This window comes from Sceloporus occidentalis, unplaced genomic scaffold, assembly GCF_023333645.1.
Source record: "Sceloporus occidentalis isolate IW3139 unplaced genomic scaffold, rSceOcc1.0.p SCAF_5, whole genome shotgun sequence".
Lineage (NCBI taxonomy): Eukaryota > Metazoa > Chordata > Lepidosauria > Squamata > Phrynosomatidae > Sceloporus > Sceloporus occidentalis.
Window position 1 is genome coordinate 180,760,215 of NW_028316985.1, and position 22,347 is coordinate 180,782,561.

Here is a 22,347-nt window from a genome sequence, read left to right on the forward strand (position 1 = left end):
GGTGGGATATAAACTAAGTAAATAAAGTATGTAAATTATTGTGCATGGCTGCACATTCGGCATGGAAGTGTATGCACATTGCATTGTGTATGCACATTGCATTGTGTATGCAATGCACATTGGGTTGCACACAGAATTTTAGAGTTGAAAGGAGATTCAAGGGCCACCTAGTTCAACACCCTGCAGTGCGGTAATAAACAACGTAAGTATTCCTGAAAGATGGCCTTCCAAACTCTGTTTAAAAACTTCCAAAGAAGGAGAATCACCATCTTCTGAGGTAGGCTGTTCTACTCTTGAACAGTTCTTACAGTATAGTATAGAAGTATTTCCTAATGTTTAGATAGAATCTCTTTTGATAATTTGAATCCATTGGTTTTAGTTCTAGTCTCTGGAGCAGCTGAAACATTCAGTTTCTCATTGTCACAATTTGGTAAGAAGGTGGCATTGCAAACTCCATGAATGTAAAGTTACTCTCTTTCTCCTTGATGTTGAATCTCAAACATTAATTTTTTTGTGCAGGGTTGAGTCTCACTATCAGCTACAAAAATAAGATTGGAGTGGAAATTCTGCTGGGGATTTGAGAAACCCAAGAGGAATGAAACAGGGCTGGTCTCTGACCACTTCAATTGTGGCCATTTAAACTGAATTCTAAACAGATAAAAACAAAAAAAGCCAGTTTCCACTGGTATAGAATTTAATCTCCCAACCCACCTCCATTTTTTAAAAACTGCTCTAAATCAGAAGCACAGACAATTAAAACAGCAATAACATCTACGCAAACACTCATATTGGTTTTAGTGTTCCTTCATTATCCTGTCACTTCATTTACAAATCTGACCTGATAAGCTCTGAATTCTATCATCTTGTTATTAGTCAGCCCCAGGCTGCCTTTTGTGCTCTTTGCTCTACATCTGGATAACTACCATCAATATTGGAAAGGTTGCTGACATTTGTGGATGATGGCTCCTGCTTTATAGCCGTGACTCACAAGGATGAGCGAAGAGACCCAATGTAGCTTTGCGAGCCATGCAGTCATAAAATGACAGTCTCTTTCTGCCTTGGGTAAGGGAAATAAAACATACACATGGTGGCTGATGCTGACCAACAGAGAGGAGCATATCAACATAGGGATCTTGTTGTCTGCGGGTTTCTCATATGCATTTTGTTCAGATTGCCAGTTCATAGGGAAGCAGCTTTTTTATGGCCTGAGAGAAGGAAAAGGGAGGTAAAAGTGTGTATAAAATATTGCATCACTAAAACAAAATTGGGAGAGACAGAAGGAGTAATTAAAACTAGAGCTTTTCAGCTGATTAGCTAAATCCCAAAATAAAGTGAATTGTGCTCAATTCAGAACAATGTCAATCCTTGGTGAAATCAGCTGGTCCAATTGAGTGGAATCAGACAGTACAAAGCACTTCAGACCAATCAGATAAAAAGCGTCTCTAACATGACCACATAAGGGAAATGCCAAAATAGTGTGATGCAGGGAAGAAGTAGTAGTATACTTTGACAGGTATATCATGCAACCTGAGGCGAGAATCTCACCTCTAGTTTTGAATCACTGTGTTTATAAGGAGGGACTTTGTGTGGTTATTGAGTTTATATAGTCTATTATTTCCTCAAGATTCTCTTTGTCAGATTTGATTGTGTTGGGGCCCATTCACACTTAGGATTTTGTACTGAGGAGATCCAGGGTCTCCTCAGCGATGCCACTCTGAATCAGTCAGGCTCATAGTTCTCACTAAGTTTGCATGATCAAATATTTTGTTGCCCATTCATATTTTCAGTCTGAACAGGCTCCCTTCTCCCCCATCAGTGGGTCAGGGCTAAAATAATAATAATAATAATAATAATAATAATAATAATAAATTTTATTTATATTACAGCAATAACAATACTCCAACAATAAAGAACATATCAAATACAAACAATAAAACAGTAGCATTCTTATCAATATCATTTGATTAATTAAATCTTCATATAAAAACATACGATACTAACGGAGGTGGAGTATTTTATAACAGATTTGTTGGATAGGCTCACCGGAAGACATCCGTCTTGAGTGTTTTCTTGAAGGCATCTAAGGTGGTAATAAGGCAGATCTCTTCCAGCAAGTTATTCCATAACTTGGGGGCTACGGCAGAAAACGCTCTGTGGGAAGTTGTTGTAAGCCTAGTCTTTACATATTCTAATGATTTCTTCCCAGATGTTCTGAGAGTGCGGGGCAGATTGTGTAGGGAGAGGCGTTCCCTCAAGTAACTCAGGCCCAAGCCATATAGGACTTTAAAGGTAATAACCAACACTTTGTATTGCACCTGGAAGCTGATCGGCAGCCAATGAAGAGATTTTAATATTGGTGTTATGTGGTCAGGCCTGGATGTTCCAGTGACCAATCTGACTGCTGCATTTTGAACAATATTTTTTTTTCAATTCTTTTATTTTAATTTAATTTGTTTTACAGTGGGAAGAAAATTGCTAAAATTGTTCATTTCTTCCTTCGAGAATGAAATTGGTGAAGAATAACGTCCATATTTCATAACTGGTGCCACTTTGATCACTGTATTCTTCTTCTTGTTGTTGTGTGTCTTTGTATCATTTCTGACTTAAGGTGACCCTAAAGCAATATCCCATCATGTGGTTCCTTTGGCAGAATTTGTTCAAAGGAAGTTTTCCATTGTCTTCCTCTGTGAATGAGAGTGTAATATGTATTTCCATGGCTGAGCGGGGATTCGAACCCTGGCCTCCCAGTAACCTAGTCCAACACTCAACGCACTACACCACACTACAGTCTCTTTAATACTCTCCCCACTCTGAATTCCATGGAGAAGGTAGGTAAAAGACCTGGGTGTGAGTGAGCTTGGCATTCATTTTATATGCTGTGCAAAATATTGTTTCTGTGTGTGTCATCATTTGTTTTGCTAGCCCACAAAATCTAAGGTTGCTTTCAAAGAGCAGAGCTGTATAATGGGGGATTCTACTGAGAGGGAGAAAATAAATGTGGGCCTATTTGAATGATGTATTGATGCATAAGGCAAGCTGAGTTTGGATGCTTCGTGTAAATTCCAGGAAAATATAGATCAGGTTGGTGATTTAGAACACGACTTGCTGAGAGGTTCAATGGACCTCTCCCATTTGCTTTATTTATTTGCTGGAGTCTGTAATTTCTCAATATTTTGCATCAGGCCCAATACCTATTGAAGCCTGATTGATTTCAAAGGGAGCTGTGTCAAGCTATCCATTACCATTTATGCTCTCTTCAGTTTTCTAACTTTTTCTTTTAGAATGCTAAATCTGAGAAGTGGCTATTGAATCAGAAATAATTGTTTGTTTAGTCCTAAAACTTTGGCACTTCTATTTCTTTCCCTCTATATCAGCTGTCATCAGACAATGGATTTTTAAATGTAAATATCTACTTTCAAGTGTAATTGTTTGTATTCCCATATGGCAAGTGGTTGGAGTAGATGGTCCTTGTGGTACCTTCCAACTCTATGAGTGTGTGGGTTTTGAAATGTGTTTTGGATTGCTCCAGGATGTGATGGATCCCTTTCAAATTGAGGCATTTTAGGGGAGATTGGATGACCACATCTCAGTATTGTTGGACTGATGCATTGCCAGGACTCTGGATTAGATGACCCTTGCAATCCACTCCATTGTATGAGAATGGTCATAAAATTGCAGAAAGTGTTTTCAGGACAACACTAGGTGGAATGTTTTCTGACAGGGAGGGAGGGGGAGAGAAAGTTTGAAGGGTATTGGTTATAAATGTCTTTCTAAAATGACAGCTCATCGATCATGCTCTGAACCCTGTGATTCATCCAGTCCATACAAAGGTCTGCTGCACACAACAACAAAATAGGATATGTTGGGAAATTCTGAAATCATTTAAGTGCAATTACTGCCATTGTGCCCATGTCATTTTCTGTAATTCAATAAGAAAGCCATTTGAAAAAACGTACCCAGCTGCCACTCAGAAAATATTTCTTCAAAGTACAAAACAGCCAACTTTGAACCTTTATTGAACATTTATATTAACCAGGATATGAAAGATGATGTTTCATTCACCTTCATCTCTCAGCTTTCCTGACCAGTTCCTAACTCTTTTACTTACTAGTTCATTGTTTTTCCTTCTCCTTAATTTCAGAGGACCGCCTCTCTCCATACAATCCGCCCCGCACACTCAGAACATCTGGGCAACAATTGCTAAGGGTTCCAGTGGTCAGATTAGCTTCCACCTCTAGGAGGGCCTTTACCACCTCGGCCCCCAACCTCTGGAACTCTTTGCCCGTTGAGCTCCGCTCGGCCACCTCCCTGGCCCAGTTTAAAAAAGGGGTGAAGACCTTTTTGTTCAAGCAGGCATACCCCTAATGTGCGCCCCGAATACCTCCCCCCCTCCTCTTCTCGTCAGCAAAGGCAAGCTGGCTTGAATTGTTTTATTGATGTTTTTAATTGAATGTATTTGTATTTGTATTTTTATTGTATTATTGTATTGTATTGTTTATTATGTTGTACACCGCCCTGATTTTTTAGAAGGGCGGTATATAAATAAAGCTTTTATTATTATTTATTTATTAATTTCAACTGCCTATAGCAGGAGTGGGTGAGGGACAGTTTTTGCATCTGTGACACATTTCCCCCCAAGGGCCACATGCTTTCCATTGCTATTTTTGGCCCATTTGTAGCTGCAATAAAAAATGATATTTTATGTTATAGTGCTGTACTGTAAATCTCTGCATACAGTTATGTATTAATTGTAGTATGCAACTCTTGCATATTGAATGTGTTAACCTGAAGCAAGGCACCAAATATGCAATGAAATGCACAATCAACATATGCAGGGCCATATCTGCAACTCTGCTTTAGAATTCAAGGTGGACATTCTGCCTCAGAGAAAAATATCCAACTGCTTCCATAAATGAACTTACATGTTTTAGAGGATGCATCTACACTGTAGAAACAATGTGCTTGGACACCACTTTAAGTGCTCTAGCTCCACCCAATGGAATTCTGGGATTGGTATTTTTAAAAGGTCTTTAGCCATCTCCACCTTACAAATCATCCCAAGATTCTGTAGGATGGAGACATGGTAGCTAAAGTGGTGTCCAACTACATTTTTTCTTCAGCGTTGATGCATTTTAAGACATCAACAGATCTTTTTGCAAAGACTGGGGGTGTTTTTCTAGGAGGAAGGCATATTGTCATGTTTGCAGACAGTTTCAGGAATCCTGGTGTAGTCTCCAAGAAAAATGGTGTCTGTTGTTTGTTTTGGATGAGTGAGGCACTTTGGGTGACTGCCAGAGAGCTGCAAAAGTGGGGGTCCATGGACAATGTAGAGCCCGTGGACCTCACTTTCACCAGCCTGGTCTGTAGACTTGCTCACTCTTTATGGTACATGCTTGAGATTTCATTCAGGGTTGTATTTTTAAAATGAACGCAAGCAGGGCCATTCCCAGTGGCTGAATATTTCATTCATTATACATCCATTTTGAAAGAGGTAAAGGAGGTAGGGCAGGATAAGGAAAGAGCAAATTTACAAGATCACCTCCATTGGTGCTTTCCCTTGCAGGTAAGATGGCTACTTCTCTTAATATTACAAATAGACTGCAGATGTTTTCCAAAGGCTACATCCAGCATTTGTTCAAAGGTCTGTACGATAACTATTCAAGGAATGAGTTGGAATCCCTGTGCATATATTCAACTATGCTAGGGCTGAATTGGGGTTGCTACTTTTGTTTCTTTTCAGAGACTCTTCATTTTTAATAACTACGTGACAGGTAGGGACAACATGGTCCTTTCCAATCTTGGGGTATCTGTACCTGCTGAGATTAGCAAGTGCAGATGGTTGACACATTAATTCTTTTTTAGCTTTACTCAAATTCTTACATTCTTTTCCATTCAGAATGAAAAATGTGGAGAAATGGGAAAATGAATTATTTTTTCCATTGCTCTCAGAACAGATCCACGAGGATACATAGGACTCAGCTTAGATGAAACTAACTTGTATCCCATTGATTTCAGTCCCTCTTTTCTAAGCATCACTAAATCTGTATTCAACACATAACAACTTCCAAGAAGTATGTTATAGTGAAGACTAAAGAGAAAAGTGGGAGGACGTGCTTTTGAAAACAAATATTTTGTTGTTAGGCATATCTGACCACTCAAAAAAAAAAAAAAAAAATTGAGAGAGAGAACATCATCATTCGGTAAACCATTTCCTAACTGTGCCCATGTTCTAGTTGCAAAAGATTGCAAGAAAACAAATTTACTTACTGTAACCCAGTTGAAAAGCTTGACCAACGTTGGTGATGGGGGAAAAACACTTTTACAATAGAGTCTGAATAAATAGACGTGCTACACTCATGGCCTGCTGTAGACCCTTCTTGATATACTGGAACAGAATCAAATCATATGAAGCAGCTTGCCAAGAAATACTGAAATACTCAAAATATTGTATTGCAGATTTTTGTATTGTAACCTGGAATATTATCTGTAATTTTCTCTCATTACTGTTAGGAAAATAAAATTGACTAAAATAACGACAGTTGTGATGACGACAGCAACAAGCTAATGAAGAGAAGCTAGAACTGCTCAACAATTTCTGGCTTCTCTCCAAAGGAAAACAGTGTTCAGTGTGATGACAATAAAATAAATGATGCAGGTTGGGTTCTATAGTTTGAGGTGAAAGAGGAAAAGACAGTAATGCTAGGAAAGATAGAAGGCAGCAGAAAGAGAGGAAGATCGCCAGATGGATAGACTCAATACAGGAGATCACGGACATGAGTTTGCAGGAACTAAGCAAAGCAGTGAAGGATAGGAGTCGTGGGAAGTGTCTCATTCACAGGATCACCATGAGTCAAGGTCAACTGAACACCTGGCTTTTAAAATATATATTCAAGCCTGAGAAGTTCTGCAATCTGAGGAGTGCTGTCTATGATCTTGAAGAATTCCTGGAGAACAGGTGAGATTCCAAGACACTAGTGGTGAGCAAATATTGTCCTCATCTTCAAAGTATGTGAGAGAGGATAAGTAGTCAACTACCATCCAGTCAGCTTGATATCAGTACCAAAAAAGCTTCTAAAATTCAAAATACACCTTCATAAACTTTGACTGTGTATTCCTGCATGGCAGGGGTTTGGGTATGATGGCCCTTGAGGTCTCTCCCAACTGTATGATTCTATAAACTGGAAGTCCCAGGATTCCATAGGGTAGAAACAAGGCAATTAAAGTGGAATCATAGTGCTATAACTGGATGCTATGATACAGCCACTAGTTCAACATCCAAAACACCAAACCATGCTGACTCTTTTGTGTGTGTATGTGTGTGTGTGCGCATGTGTATACATGAAGAGATAATAAATAAATAAATAAATAAAAGCTTTATTTCTAGCCCGCCTTTCCAGAGATCAAGGCGGGTTACAATGGTGGATTTTGCAATCCAACAACATACAATTTACAATAAAAACATTGTCAGAAATTTACAATTACATTATATAAAACATTATATAAAACAACAACAATAACAATTCCAAGCTAGCAGCAATTGTAACAATGGTGAGGGGGAGAGGGATCACAACAGGGCTATTGGGGGTATGCCTGTTTGAAAAGATACGTTTTCAGCCCTTTTTTAAATTAGGCTAGGGAGGGGGTTGAGCAGAGCTCGTCGGGGATCGAGTTCCAGAGCTTAGGGGCCGAGGTGGACAAGGCCCTTTGTGTAGTGATGGCTGGTCTAGCATCTGGAACTCTTAGGAGATGTTTATCACCCGATCTGAGAGTGCGGGGCGGATTATATGGAGAGCGGCAGTCCTCTAAGTACCCTGGGCCCAAGCCATTTAGGGCTTTATAGGTGATAACCAACACCTTGTATTGTGCCCGGAAGCGAATAGGCAGCCAATGTAGATCTTTAAGTACCGGTGTTATATGGCTGGCCCTGGAAGATCCAGTGACCAGCCTTGCTGCCATATTCTGGACCAGTTGAAGCTTCCGGGTTTGGTACAAGGGTTGCCCCATGTAAAGCGCATTGCAGAAATCCAAACGAGAGGTTATCAGAGCGTGTACCACTGTTTCAAGGTCCCCCCGGGACAGGTAGGGTCGCAGCTGGCGTATCAACCGAAGCTGATAACAGGTGCTCCTGACCGTCGCATCCACCTGAGATGTAAGGTGAAGCGACGAGTCCAGGAGCACCCCCAGACTGCGAACAGAGTCCTTCAGGGGAAGTGTGACCCCGTCTAGGACAGGTGGACAAATCTCCAAACCTGGACCTGGGGAACCTATCACAAGTACTTCCGTTTTGTCTAGATTCAAGCTGAGTCTGTTTTCCCTCATCCAGCCCATTACCGAGTCCAGACAAGCATCAAGAGGAGAGATGCCATCCCTGGTCACTGCATCAGTCGGAGACACAGAGAAATATATTTGTGTGTCATCAGCGTACTGATAACACCGCGCCCCGTGTCTCCGGATGATCTCTCCCAGAAGTTTCATGTAAATGTTAAATAGCATGGGAGACAGAATGGCTCCTTGAGGGACACCAGATGTAAGTGCCCTCTTATCGGAGCACACGTCTCCCAGCTGCACCATCTGGAACCTGCCTGAGAGGTAGGAACGGAACCACTGGAGTGCAGTGCCCCCAATTCCTAACTTTCTCAGGTGTTCCAGAAGGATACCATGGTCGATGGTAGGATGCTAGTGGCTGCAATTGCCACTGAGTGAGCAGGTGAAAAGACAAACAATATGTAGGACCTGGGAAGCTGCCCCCCATGGGATTTGTGTAGCTCAGTTCCCTTATACTGCAATTTTCTTTGTTTGTCTGCTTAATGCATAAGGATGCCACAACAATATAGTTAAGATTAATGAGTGACTGATTAGAACCAGAGTACACATTTGGAGGCAAGTGATCTGAAATAATTGCAGCAGGAATAATTGCACTGGTCTAATTGACATACAACTTCCTTAAATGACACACACCACAAACACCACCAGCAGCAGCTTTTTAATTGATAGATTGCTCTCTTGGTTGTTCTTCCAGTGTCCACCAAAGTGATTATCTTTCCCCAGCAAAAATCCAACAGACATTGAAGGCAGGCCAGCAAAGCTTGCAAAGAAATTAATTACTTATGTGTCAGCACCAGGAGTCACAGTCTTAAGGTTCAGCACATGTAAAGGTGATTGCTGCATGGTATTAAAACAGCAGAGAAGGAACAAAAGGAAGGAGGTTTACCCGGCTCCAAGGTTTTTGCAGTGAATTAATATGCAAATTGGACAAGCCCAAGTGACATGTCCCATTTTGGTTTTATCACGGCAGTTTACATTTCAAAAATAATGAAATCTTATTTTGAAATAAAGTTTAAAGGACAGGCAATGAAGGGGAAGAATGCACATAAAATACAAGAAGATCACAAGAGGGAACAGAGTGACTAGATGATTGCAGTCTTTAGTATATCATGAATATGGTTTTGCGATGGTTACAAGAGTCCAAGGGGAATATGGATGTATACATTATGGATGCATTAAGAGATGTATGTCTGGCACATAGCTACATCTCCATGGTAATGTTTCCTAATGCTGTCTCCCCAAACCCACCATTTAAGTGACACAGCCCACCCTCAACACAACCATTTTTACATTGATGGAGAGTGGAGGCAGGGGTCATCTGGATATTCATCCAGCTATTTTCATGTAGCTGGTTGTACTCCAACAGGACAGGCATGCACAGGGAACTTCCAGGTATCCTTGAGAGCTCTGTGCCAGTGGCATCTTTGCAGCATATGCAGCTATAGCAAAATAGCTGCAAGCCTCCTCACTGATCCCTCACTCCCAGTCAATATGGAAATAGCCATGCTTGAGAGGTGGACTGCATCATTTAAAAGATGGGCTTAAAGGGCTATTTTGGTATTTGCACATTGGTAAAGAATTCCAATCCCTACAATGGCAAAAAATGTGGATTATGATAGTGTAACCTGTGCTCTCATAATTCACCAATTTACTGAATTACTATGTTATCATTACTAATTTTCTCACTAAGGAACTCCTGCTTAACTCTCCAGGAAACCACTGCTATATCTTATGGATTTTTTAATCTTTTAATTTGGTGGGTATCATTTAGAGATTTGCAGCATATTGAAACACTCTCCTCACATGTTTTGACCAAACAGGGACCTCAAATTTCATCTCAAATGTAAAACAAGCAAGCAAACAAAAGAAAACAAAACAAAAACAACAAAAAAGTGCAAAATCCAATCTTGTTTCAAGTTTCTGGGAGGGAAGCCTAAACAGAAATTGATGAATGGCATGAGAGACTGGTGGCCTAGATGGAATGGTAAAGGGAAAATGTGAAGGGGAGGACTGGAGTGCAGTTGCAGAAAACAGTAACTTTTTGAGAGCTAACACAATATGCAGCGAGAGAATTCTGGACTGAACAACTCTGGAATGTAGAAGAACCAACTTTTTGAGTTTTCTCTTATGCTAACAACAGGCCATCAGTGTCTCATGGCATCCATCAGTTCTTTCCAGGCTTCCCTGCAAAGAAACCTGAAAGAAGATTGAATTCTGTACTGTTCCTTTTTGTTTGTTTGTTTGTTTTCCATTTGAGATGAAAATCAAGGTCTCTGTTTGATCAAAGCATGCAAGGAAACCTGACAATGTTTCAACAAGACAATAATCTCACATCCCTCTTTATAACAAACTAGAAGAATGAGAAGAGAGGTTTAGAATTGCTTTCTCTTTGTAATGTTTTAGCTTTACTCTCATTGCTCACCCTGTAGTCTGAGAAATTCAACACAGAGGCAAACTTCAGCAGGTGGTCCCCCAACTCAGCCAGAACTGATGGATGTGGAGGAGGTACCTCCATCACTTGCAGTGTGTCAACAGAGTAAGGAGTAATGGTAAAAGAGTAAACACCTCTTAAATAAAAAATGAACAATTAACTACCTGGTGTCTCAGGGTCAGGCAGCTATAAATCCCACAGCAACTGCTGTTGTTAACACCTTTTCACTTTCCCTGTTTTTAAGTACTTCTGCTCATGGATTTATTTGGATACTTGACCTCTGAATTGGCAGAAATTGTAGGTCTATTTGTCTTTGCCTTGTGGTTCTGGTTATTGTAACTACTGACATCTCATAAAGGAATTTGGAATGGTGGAGAGCCTGCTACTGCACCTCTCCATAACTCTGGTGAACTCCCTTGATTTCTTATGTATGACATGCATTGGCTTGAGCCATCTGTAACTGCTTCTCCTGGTATTGCTAGCCACTATGGACACTTGTTTCCTTTTATGTACAGGATCTTTACAACCTGGTGGAATGCCTGGTGACTTCCATGTCAAGGAGAGAGTGAATCCACTTTGGGATTTCATTTGAATTTCAGTGGAGCTCAGTAGTATCACTGGAGGGTGAGGGCCACACAGGGTGACACTCCAGAAAGGGGGGGATGACACTCAGTTGTCTCCCTCTGTGGACATTGTTTTGGCCCACACATGCCCTGCACTGCCCCACAGGGGCTTCTCCGCTCCCCACCAGCTCTCCTTGGGCCCACATGGGCACGATTATAGCCCTAATGAATGTCCTTCAGACCCTGACCTTTGGAAACTTTACTGGAAGTCTGGGAGTGGAAGTCCCACCCACCCTGGAAGTCCTGCCTTCACACCTGGTGTCACCCAATGCAGGGATGCCATCACTGGAGCTATCCAAGGTGCTGCAGCCTATCCCCAAAATAGTTTCAGCACTTTTGATAGCTCTTTTCAATTTCAACTTGAACATGATTTGATGATATGCAGACAAGTATCACCTGATGACAAATTTTTTTTTTAAGTGAAGTCAAAATGATATCATTGACAATCTTAACATTATGTGCAATGGTGGGAAGGAGGAACATGTGGCCTTCTGGATATTGGATTGCAATACCCACTATGACATGATGGGCAGACTACAAAACCCACCTTTTTTGTCATTGGCCAGGCCAACTGGAGGTTAACCTGATATAAAAATAGGAACAGGAAGAAAAATGCAGGTGAACTTTGGAGAAACACAGGGAAATCAATAAAGGTGTTGAGCTCCTTGAAACATTGTTGTGACTTTTGCCAGACATAAGCCTATGGTTGCTTTCTTTCATATTCATATTTTGTAAAATTCAATTTTCAGAATAAATTTGCAAAATGCAGATTTCAATAAATTCCAAAATGAACTGAAACAAATTTTTCCTCACTGTAGACTTTTGAAGAGTTAAGTAATCAGATCTCTAGTCCTGATAGGTTATATTTTTCAGTACTGGTTTCTCCTACATTCACAAACAAGAATGACAGCAATAACAATAACTTGAAGATCATGATATTCCATTAACCTTTCTCTCTTTGTCTTTAATGCTATTGTTCCCTGAGATTGCTACATCTGTCATCCAAACTTTCTTTTTCTCAACCACAGTTATGTGTGGCATATTATGTTTTTAATTCTTTGTCAGGTTGAATCTTGAATTTTTACATCACCATTTCTGACAATTTTTTCAGATGTTGGTTAGGTTCCTATGTTCAGGCTTATGATTTACTTTGAGGATAATGAATAATAACTTTTTTTTTTTTGGCATGGACTGACATATATTTAGTGTTCCTGGGAAATGAAAAGAGCTGTAGTTCCAGGAGTGGTAGATACTCTAGGAACAATTCCAAATTGACTGACAAAACTATTACTATTACTACTACAACAACCACTAGTCCACTGAGTATAAATAAATTATGAATTTATGGGTTTTTTTTTATATATGAAACAAATTATCATCCATCCCTCATCTTTAGAGTTTGGAGTAAATGGCAGCAAGATGTTGGCTTCTCTCCAGAAAAATTCACACTGAAAAGCTTATCCCCCCCCTCCCCCAGTCCCCCGGCTGAATGGTGGCCAGGCTTACCTGCAACCTGCAAAATATGTATATATTTTCTTCTAGAAGATATGTTCAAACAGATGGCTGGCCTTCACAGAGAGCATTAGAATAAACAAATTAAAAGGCTGGGAAGCTGAGATAAGGTCTCCTTGTTCCCTCATTCCTCCACCTTTGCTTCAGCCTTTAATACCCTTGCCCATAAAATGTTACTCTCTGGCTGTCCGAACTGTCAGAGAGAATTGCTTCCATTACACATAAATGGGTTCCACGCTTATCTGGGAAGCCACATACTGTGAATTCAATGTAAATAGTTCTCCTTTCTTCCCTGCATCAGCCAGGCCAAATCAAAACCCTCACAGCCCCATGTTACTCAGCAGTTTTACTTCTTTCCGAATTCAGATTTGTGCATGACTGCTGGGTAATGCATTCTGCTGGCATGGTGTTAATGCTCACAGATAAACCAGTGCTATAAAATATTCTGATCTATCTTGGAGCCATTCTGCATCTGCCCTTAGGCCAAGGATTTGGGGGGTGAGGGGGTTCCCAGTTTTAAGTCTCGCACAGCTGGTGTGAATGGTGGGCTGCCATGAAGCTGGCTTTGCTTTTGTTTGAATAAGTCTTTTGCAAAGGTATGTATCCCTTTGTGGGCTGATGTTTAATTGTGATGGTCACAAAAGGGATCCAGTGACTTCTTTGTCACATGTAAATCTCAGAGCTCGGGCAAGTCAGTTTTTGGACTACAACTTGAAGAATCTCCCAGCCAGTTTGGTTGGGAGTTTTGGGAGTTGTAGTCCAAAAGTAAACCAGGATGGCATAGTGGTTTGAGTGTTGAACTACAACTCTGGAGACTAGGGTTCAGTATGTAGGTTGGCCATGAAAACCCACTGGGTGCCCTTGGGCAAGTCACATTCTTTCAGCCTCTGGGGAAGGCAATGACAAACCTCCTCTGATTAATCTTGCCAAGAAAATCCCATTATAGGTTTTCCTTAGGGTCACCATAAGTCTGAAATGACTTGAAGACATACAGCACACACACAGTACAAAAAGTAACTTTGTGAGGTTTTGGTGAGCTGAAATATATGAACTGAGGAACTTGCAGCTCATCCATAGGGGCTCCTTTCCGAGTGCATCCAGGGATTCAAGCACACACAGCTACAGTGGGATCAGACAGACTTTAGCCCTATTCTTTCCTAACTCATGAATTCTGCATGGTTTACAGCAGTCACATTGTTGCAGTTCAGCATCAAAAGTCTGTGCTTCACCATTCCTCCTTCACTATTTTGCCAGTGATGATGCTGCTGAAAAACAACAACGTCCAGTTGGACAGAGGACAAAAAGGAAAGTAGGGGGGAAATGTAAAAAGGAGGCTCCTGGTTAGAACCTTTGTAACCTGAGGTATGCTTATGGTTATCAAATTACAGAGTGAAGCACTCTGATCAAAGTAACTGTTGACTGTGGATGAAAGCAAAATTATCAGATTTGTCTGTCTGTACTTTCCCAGCCATGGGTTTCAGCACCTGTCCAATAAAATCTCAATAGAATGTAGGGATGGAGTAAACATTCAAAAAATATTCAAAAGTAATAGGAAAACATGTGTTTTTACTGGAAAAAGAGAGAGAAAGAGAGAGAACAAAAAAGAAAAAGAACCCTGAACTGATGAGAATCTTGGCAGTTCAGAAATTATTCTCCACAAATGTGGTTTCTTGCATAGAAAATGCTGCTTTCTGTTAAAAAAACAACATCTATGTGCAAATTTTGTACAGAATAAGTCATGAATTGCAATTAGGTTTCCAAAGCAGTGATGTTTTTGAAGACTTTCTTGCAATAGGAAGAAAACTACTAAAATTACTCATTGCTTCCTTCAAGAAAAACATTATTGAAAAATTACATCTCTAGTAAAGTGGCACAGACCCTACAAGTAAACCTTTCTCCAGCACCATGTATCAATAATTGGTATAATAGTCAATAATTAGTGTAAGAACAGGGGTGCAAAATATATTCACATGTTTTCTAATCCTTGATGAGAAATTATGTCTCACCACACATGGATGCCTTATTTAAGAAATGGCCAACTGCTGTGAGATTTCTCTCACTGAGTAACTTGCTGAAAGACTTTGCACAAAATACACAGTTTGGTACAAAAATGTTTTTGCACATTTTTTATGCAAATGAAAATTTCATAATGAAATCCAGAAATATGAAAAATCATCAAAATGTGTAGGGGGAAAAATCCCACTCTTCCTCTGAGCCAACAAAGAAAACTTTTGAAATTCTTCATTCTTTCATGTGAGAATGAAACAGGTGAAGATTTACTTCCATTTCTAAGAACTGTGAGTCTCAAGCAGCTGAAATTAATGTCTTTGTTTTGGAACACCAGGCAGTCTATAACAACCTTAGTCAGTACAATTCCAAGCTTCCATGTCTCTTTCAGTAGACAGCAAACTAGAATATGTAAAGGCATAATTGCTGTAAAGGGAAACATAACTGTGGTTGTGACATTTCAGAAGCTCAGAAATCATTTGTCTCTTTCTCTCTGTCTTTTGTTTTATATTCTCTGCCCAGGACATGTTATTTGTTGCAAATGCTGGGACTGAGAAAAGTGACAATATCTCAGAATGTTGAAAAGGTTTCCATGACCAGATAATCTTCTGAGATGAGAAAATGGTGGATGGGTGGTGGCACTATATAATTACTTATGAGTGAAAAATAGAAGGTGGCATATTGTACAGACACTTTAACCTGGCCAAAAGATAAATTAGAAAAATCCAAAATTGTTTTTCAATATTTGTAACAACTTTAGAAAAACCATAGCACCATGTCGAGTCACATTGCCAAAATTTGGTCTAAACAAAGCCAACAGAAAAAAGTACTAAAATGTTTACAGTGGGATGGAGGAACACAAAATGGATATGAGTCTACAGATAATTTCTGTGATGCTTCTTCCTTCTCCTGAACCAGTTATACACAGTTAACTGGCTGTAGGAGAAGGAGGGTGTACCTTTTGATGAGTAGTTGAATGGATAGTTCACTGAAAGTCAGGCAATAGTTGGCTGGAATGCTATTGGTTGCTAGAGTAGACCTACTCAATAAACTTTTGAAAGGAAATTACTACATGAGTAAATCCATTTGGATTTAGGCCCATATGCATTTCTCAGTGTCAAATAAATCCACATTTTCAGCATTCTTCTCTGCCTAATCATGTGAATATGTGTATAAAATTAGAGCAGAATGGGATGAAAATCTTGCCCCACTCTGAGCATCACTAGATTGCCTGGGCATTGGGTGTGCAAGTCTCTTTTACACAGTACTGCACAGTGAAGTGAATAGAAAGACTTGATTTCTCTTCAATAGCATTTTCACTTGACCACATGTGATTAGCTATATAACATTGTGACATATTTACTGTAGGATCCCTGATTGTTTGGGATCATGGCATAGAGAGAAAAAGAGACCATATTAAAAGCATCTTTCTAATCTTTAGCACTCCAAATACTTTTGGTTTCAATTCCCAAAATATCTCTGACCATCTTCAGTGCCAGCTGGAACTTCTGGGTATTGATGTCCAAAACATATGGAGGACCAACTCCAAATTTAGACCATGATCCTGCATTGTACCTGGACAGCATAACTTTTCAGACACAAATCTGCACATGCAAAGGAAGGCTAGAATAGTACAACCACTATTTAAGTGGCTGTTGTATTATTACCCTTCTTCTGAATACTGATATTGTACAACCAACCACATATCTTGCAGAGATCCTGCTTCTAGTCCCATCGTGCAACGGAGAAATGCATAGTGGCTATCTCTCAAACACACTGAATTAAGTAGCACAATGAAGGCACTAAGAAATACTTATTCATCTTCCAAGAATGTGCAAAAGTTACTCTTGTTGGACTCTACTTATGCAATTCTAAACTGAATACAGGCATTGCAAGATGGTCTCCACTAAAAATACAACTTGCATTTGGAAATGTATGTGTGCACATGAATGTAGCAGGGGTCTAGCATTAGACAATCTGTCCTCAGTCTAATTTCACCTCCTGAGTTCATCTGAAGATGTCTGAGAGAAAATGATATGTCTCCTTGGTCTTCTGGAAAACTTCACCTTCACCATCAATGTCATGAAATATGTGGCACATGGGGGAGAGGTGAGGAGGTGGATTGTTAAAACTTTTCACCCAACCTCTGAGCATCCCCATTTTTGTTATTCATAAAAAAGAAAAAGTTTCATTTCAACCTTATTTAAAAGTGTACTTCAAATCTGGTACCTGTACTCCCACAGACGTCTTCTGGGACAACACTGGCTGACACTTTTTCTAGTTGTCTGAAAGGAATTTGCAGGTATCTGGCCTTTTGCTGACAGTTCTGTGCAATTCATGGAAGGTTGTGAAGTATTTGTTCCAGTGATGTGTAAATTAAAAGCAAAACTTGTTCTGTCATGGATTTGGGAAGTGGTATATACACCACGAGTCACTTGTGTTTTCTCTTTGTCATTCTGTCATATCACGGCACTTATTCTTTAGCACACATGAAAGGAAAGAAGGTCAAATATGAAAATGACAAAAACCTTGGCTGAGAAGATATTCGGAAAGGGACATGTAGCTTTAAAAAAAATAAATCCTGGGATCTTCCTTCATCTCTGAATATAATGCTTGTCAGCCTTCATGTTTAGAAAAGAGGCTTGTTAAAAAACTAAGTACACACCCAATTATAACTATAGATTGACTTCAACTTTCATAGATGCACAGCTTGCTTCTAGAGAAGAGCTGAAGTGTGCTGTTACCCAAAATGCCAGTGTCCCAGAGGGCACTCACAATTAATATTCAATATAGGGAATTTTAGTTGCTTTGGACAACTAAAAGCCGGGATGGAGGCTGTGGATACCAGTCCCAAGAAACAGAACTCTGCCATGCAAGGTCCAAATGTAGTTTTGTTTTTTTAACAGCAAAAGGGAAATCAACTTCCACACAAAAATACCCATCCATGCCCACATACAGGAACTAGTAATATAAAAGGTGGTAGCAGATAGTGATTTTGGGGACTGCAGAGGGTGATAATGTACCTGATTCTAGAAGCAGAGGTTCCAGTCTGGGGAGGGGAGTCTGTGAGAGGTAAGTGGCTCAGCATGCTGCCTGAGGATCTGAGTTGACCAGCAGTTGCTTAGGAGTCAGGTAAAATACAGACAGACTGTCTGTTTGACCTCAAGACAAGACCAAATTGGTAGACATATAGGGCAAAATGTATCCTGGGACAGTTTTGGGATTAAGGTGAAATTATCAAGAGGGGAAAAATAGAACTGGAAGTCTATAAATGGTTAGACAATCACCATGAATGTTCTTGGACAAAGGAGTCTCCTTCCCACAGGGAGGTAACCATGGACTTACATTCATGTGTAAGCCTCAGGTCTATCACCCACCACCACTCCTATTAGTGAAAGGATTAGGCAGATTCCTATGTTAATTAATCTATCCTGGCTAAGTGCCCTGGCTTCCCCTCTGCTGAGCCAGCAGGATCTCCACATATGGCCATGGAAGTCCTTATATGACATGGCTGGGCTCCTAACTGGAATGTGCCCTCTCAGCTACTTGCCTAAAACTACTATATGACTACTACTACTTATTATTATTATTATTATTATTATTATTATTATTATTATGTAAAGATTTTCCCTTGATATGAATGTCTAGTTATAACCAACTGTAGAGTACAGTAGTAATCTCTGTTACTAAGCCAAAGACTACTCCAGTGGTCATGTGGCCAGCATGACTGCACCAAACATGGTTTATCTTCCCAGAGAAGTGGTACTTTTTATCTACTTGCATTTGCATGCTTTCCAATTGCTCGGTTGGCAAAAGTTGGGACTAGTGATGCGCCATCGACCTGGCTCCCAGTGTGGTGACTATAATGGCCATGGTGATGTGAATGGAAAGAAACAACTGATTATTCCTTCCCTCCACCCACTTTTCCTGGCACCCAGAACTGTGCTGTGCAGTTTCCTATGCACCAAGGAGCACCAAGGAATTTGAGAGCTCTTGGGTAGGCACCCACAGTAACAATGAAGACTGAGGGAAAAGGCCCTGGACCAAACCTGAAAATATCATGATGAACCTAATGGTTGCTATTGTTGCTACTGTTGTTGAAAACTCTTCTACTTGCTGTGCTCACGTTCCCACAGCCACTATGCCTGCCCACTTTTTTTGCCTGCTTAAATTCTATTTGTAAATACTAAACTGAAGTTAATAATAATAATAATAATAATAAAAGTTTATTTATATCCCACCCCTTGAGGTCAATCGGGGCGGCTAACAGCGATAAAATACAATACATTGTAGATCAAAATTCCCTCCCCCCTTAAAAATTATTAAATCAATTATAATTAAAACCAACTAATTAAACACCATTAACACATACACATTATTACAAGACAAAAACAAAACAGAACAAAACAAATAAAACAGTAAACTACGGTAGCATTTCCAAGGAGGACCTTGGGGACTCTCATAAGAACAGGGTTCCTGAGGCCAGGGTTTTCTATTCCAGAAAGGCCTGCCGGAAGAGATCTGTCTTGACAGCCTTTTTAAAGCTGTCTAAAGATGTCAATTGAGTTGTAAGTTACTGCAATGCTAGGGGTTTGGGGAATGAAGGACAATTTCATGGGGACAGAAGCCCCCATTTTCCTGTGGCCCTACATCTCTTGCAGCCAGAACAACAGGCTAGTATGTCAGTGAAAGGCATCCTCAGCATTTATTTTATTTATTTATTTCATTTCTATGTTGCTTTTCTCCCAGAAAGGGACCCAAGGCGGCTCATAGCATTCTCAGTCAGCATGGCTACTGGGTGAGAACCCCTAGGATTCTAAGAAATGTAGGCCAGAAGATCCCCAAATTTGCTAATCAGTTTTCCAGGTTTTTTTTTTAAATTTAAATATAAGACTTCATCTATTGGCCAAATTATCAGTTTATGTCATTTTGCTTACAGTAGCTCAACTCTGAAGCACAATGCCATGAGGTGGAAGACAGGGGAGGGGGATTAATATGGTTTAAAGGCTAATGTTTCCTGTCTTAATGTGGGAGTTTGAGCAAGTTCATGCTCCAGATTCTTTCCAACTGTATAATTGCACATAAAGGCCCAGACTGATAAATTGCCACACAGCTGCCAGCCAGATGTGATTTGATTGAGCTATAAAGCCTTGAAATATCAAAGTTGATCCAGAACACAGCAACTGACCTTTAATTATGCCACTGTGGATGTAATACAATAAGGATGCATGGGGTTGCCATATAGCTGTGTTCCTTTACAGATACAGAACATGCAAAGAGAGATGAAAGGACATAACAGAAAATATGAACCACTCTCCACAGCATGCTTCAATGAAAATCTAGGCACTTATAGAGTGATACGTGGTTTTTAATTCAATGTTAAAATGTCTGTCAAACTTTCCAGGGATCTTTCTGGCTTTGACACATATCAACTTTAGCATTAACAAGAGTAGAGCTCATTGTGCAGTTGTTGCAAAGGTCCTTTCTACATGGGCAAAATAAACCAGTCTATCCCTGTCCTGATACAAAGTCTGGAAGACACACAGGCCAAAGCCCAAGTCTGGCATGAATAGGCTGGACAATGTATAGCCCATTCAGTGCCAAACTAAAGGTACACTTCCCTTAATATGGACTAAAAAACTTATTGTTTACTCTGGGTATTCCCAGGAGATCCAGAACCTTCTATTCCAATTTCAGGTGGCCATTTAAAATATGCCCTGCTGTTCCTCCAGGAACTGATGCCACTGTTGTGTGTTGCTCACTCTGATGTCAGAATAAGGCACTCAGTAATGTGATCAATCTTGGGTGCCTCATTCTGTCCTCGGGATCAAGTGACTCACTGCTGCCACTCTGGGCAGCAAAGGAGGACATGCATGTAAACAGCTGCCCAGCATTGGAACAGAGGCATCTCCAGGGCCAGGATATTCCAGGCTTCCTCTGTAGTATTCTGGCCTGTACAGAGAGGACCAAAGATATTATGTAATGGGCCGAATAAGCTGATAATACATATCTGGGTCACTTTCCTACACATGACAAAGGAGAGAATACTCCCCTACCTCTTTGCCCACCTCTTCATGCTCAAGTCCCATCCAAGCAAGGCAATAAAGATCCAGTGATTTTATCTACAAAATGCATTGCAAGTTGTATTCATTGGACTATTGAGCAGTCTATATTTTCCTCTCTTGACCCATTGTGTAAAAGAGCCTTGACCACTTGAAAGAGCTTCACTGGCTGACTCCTTGAAAATGCATTAGAGGAAAAGATAAAATTTGGCTTTGTTCCCTGTATTGCTACCAAGTAGACTCTCAGATAAGTGTTCACCCGTGTTTCATTGGACCTGCTCCAACTTTTCTGTCAATGTTGCTCAAGTCACCTTCTCATTTGTTAGAAAACAAGGGAGCTGGTTTGGCTCCACTTCATGAGGAGGATGCCCTAGAACAATCATGTTCATTGCCATGATGACCATTTTTCCATTCTAGAGATTGGTTAGAACTTCACAGAATTGCCTGCCAAAGCAGTGGGAAATTCCCCAAGAGTCATCAGGAACTCATCCGGATCCATAAGCCTCCTGGGGTGCTTCTAAACCTACCAGGTGTAAACCTACAGCACTTTATTTTTCATCATCATCATCATCATCTGAACATGACAACAGAACTATAGGCAGTTCCTCCATTCCCAGATCATATTCATGCCACCCACTACAGAAACAAGGTCCCAGCAGTATGAGGACAGCCAGATATCACTTGGACAGATCCATGGTTGTCATGGCAGATGCGAAATCCTGACCTTCTCAGTATGGATGTTGAAATCCCCTGGCACTACAAGCTGGGGGGATTCAAACACCAACCCCAAGGCTACTCCAGCTAGGCCAGGAAGGGAAACTGTTGAATAGTGAAGTGGACAGTTCACCAACAGAATCCTTAATCTGCCCTATCCATCCAGTGTCAGATAAATACACTCAAATTCAGAAAACTGTGAGATAGGGCACCTATCATGGGTATGGAATTTGAATAGACCACTGCAAGTCATGGTCTCACCTGCTGCTGAACAGAGGACCCTGGAGGACAAAGCATAGATAAATTAACCCCTCCCAGCCTCCTCCAACCAAGTCTTTGTGATACGTGCCAGATCAGCATGCTAATCCAAGATCAAGTTCTGAATTACAGGTATCTTCTCATTCACCAGCAGGATTTTTAGCCCAGGGTTTCTGTTGCTGAGATGATCCAGGTTATTTGAGATGGGAGACAATTTAGGGACATCTAATGCCCTATTCCTGTGCCTTTGATTAAAGTGGTGCCTTTGATGTATATAGGCAGACTATGTTCTGCATGGATATGCAGGTTTCATTGTGTATGGTTGCACATTGCCAAAGATGAAGGCTGATGTACATATCACATTTGGTTGCACATGCAGTTGTGAAATACCCCAATTCAATAACAAGGTGGCATT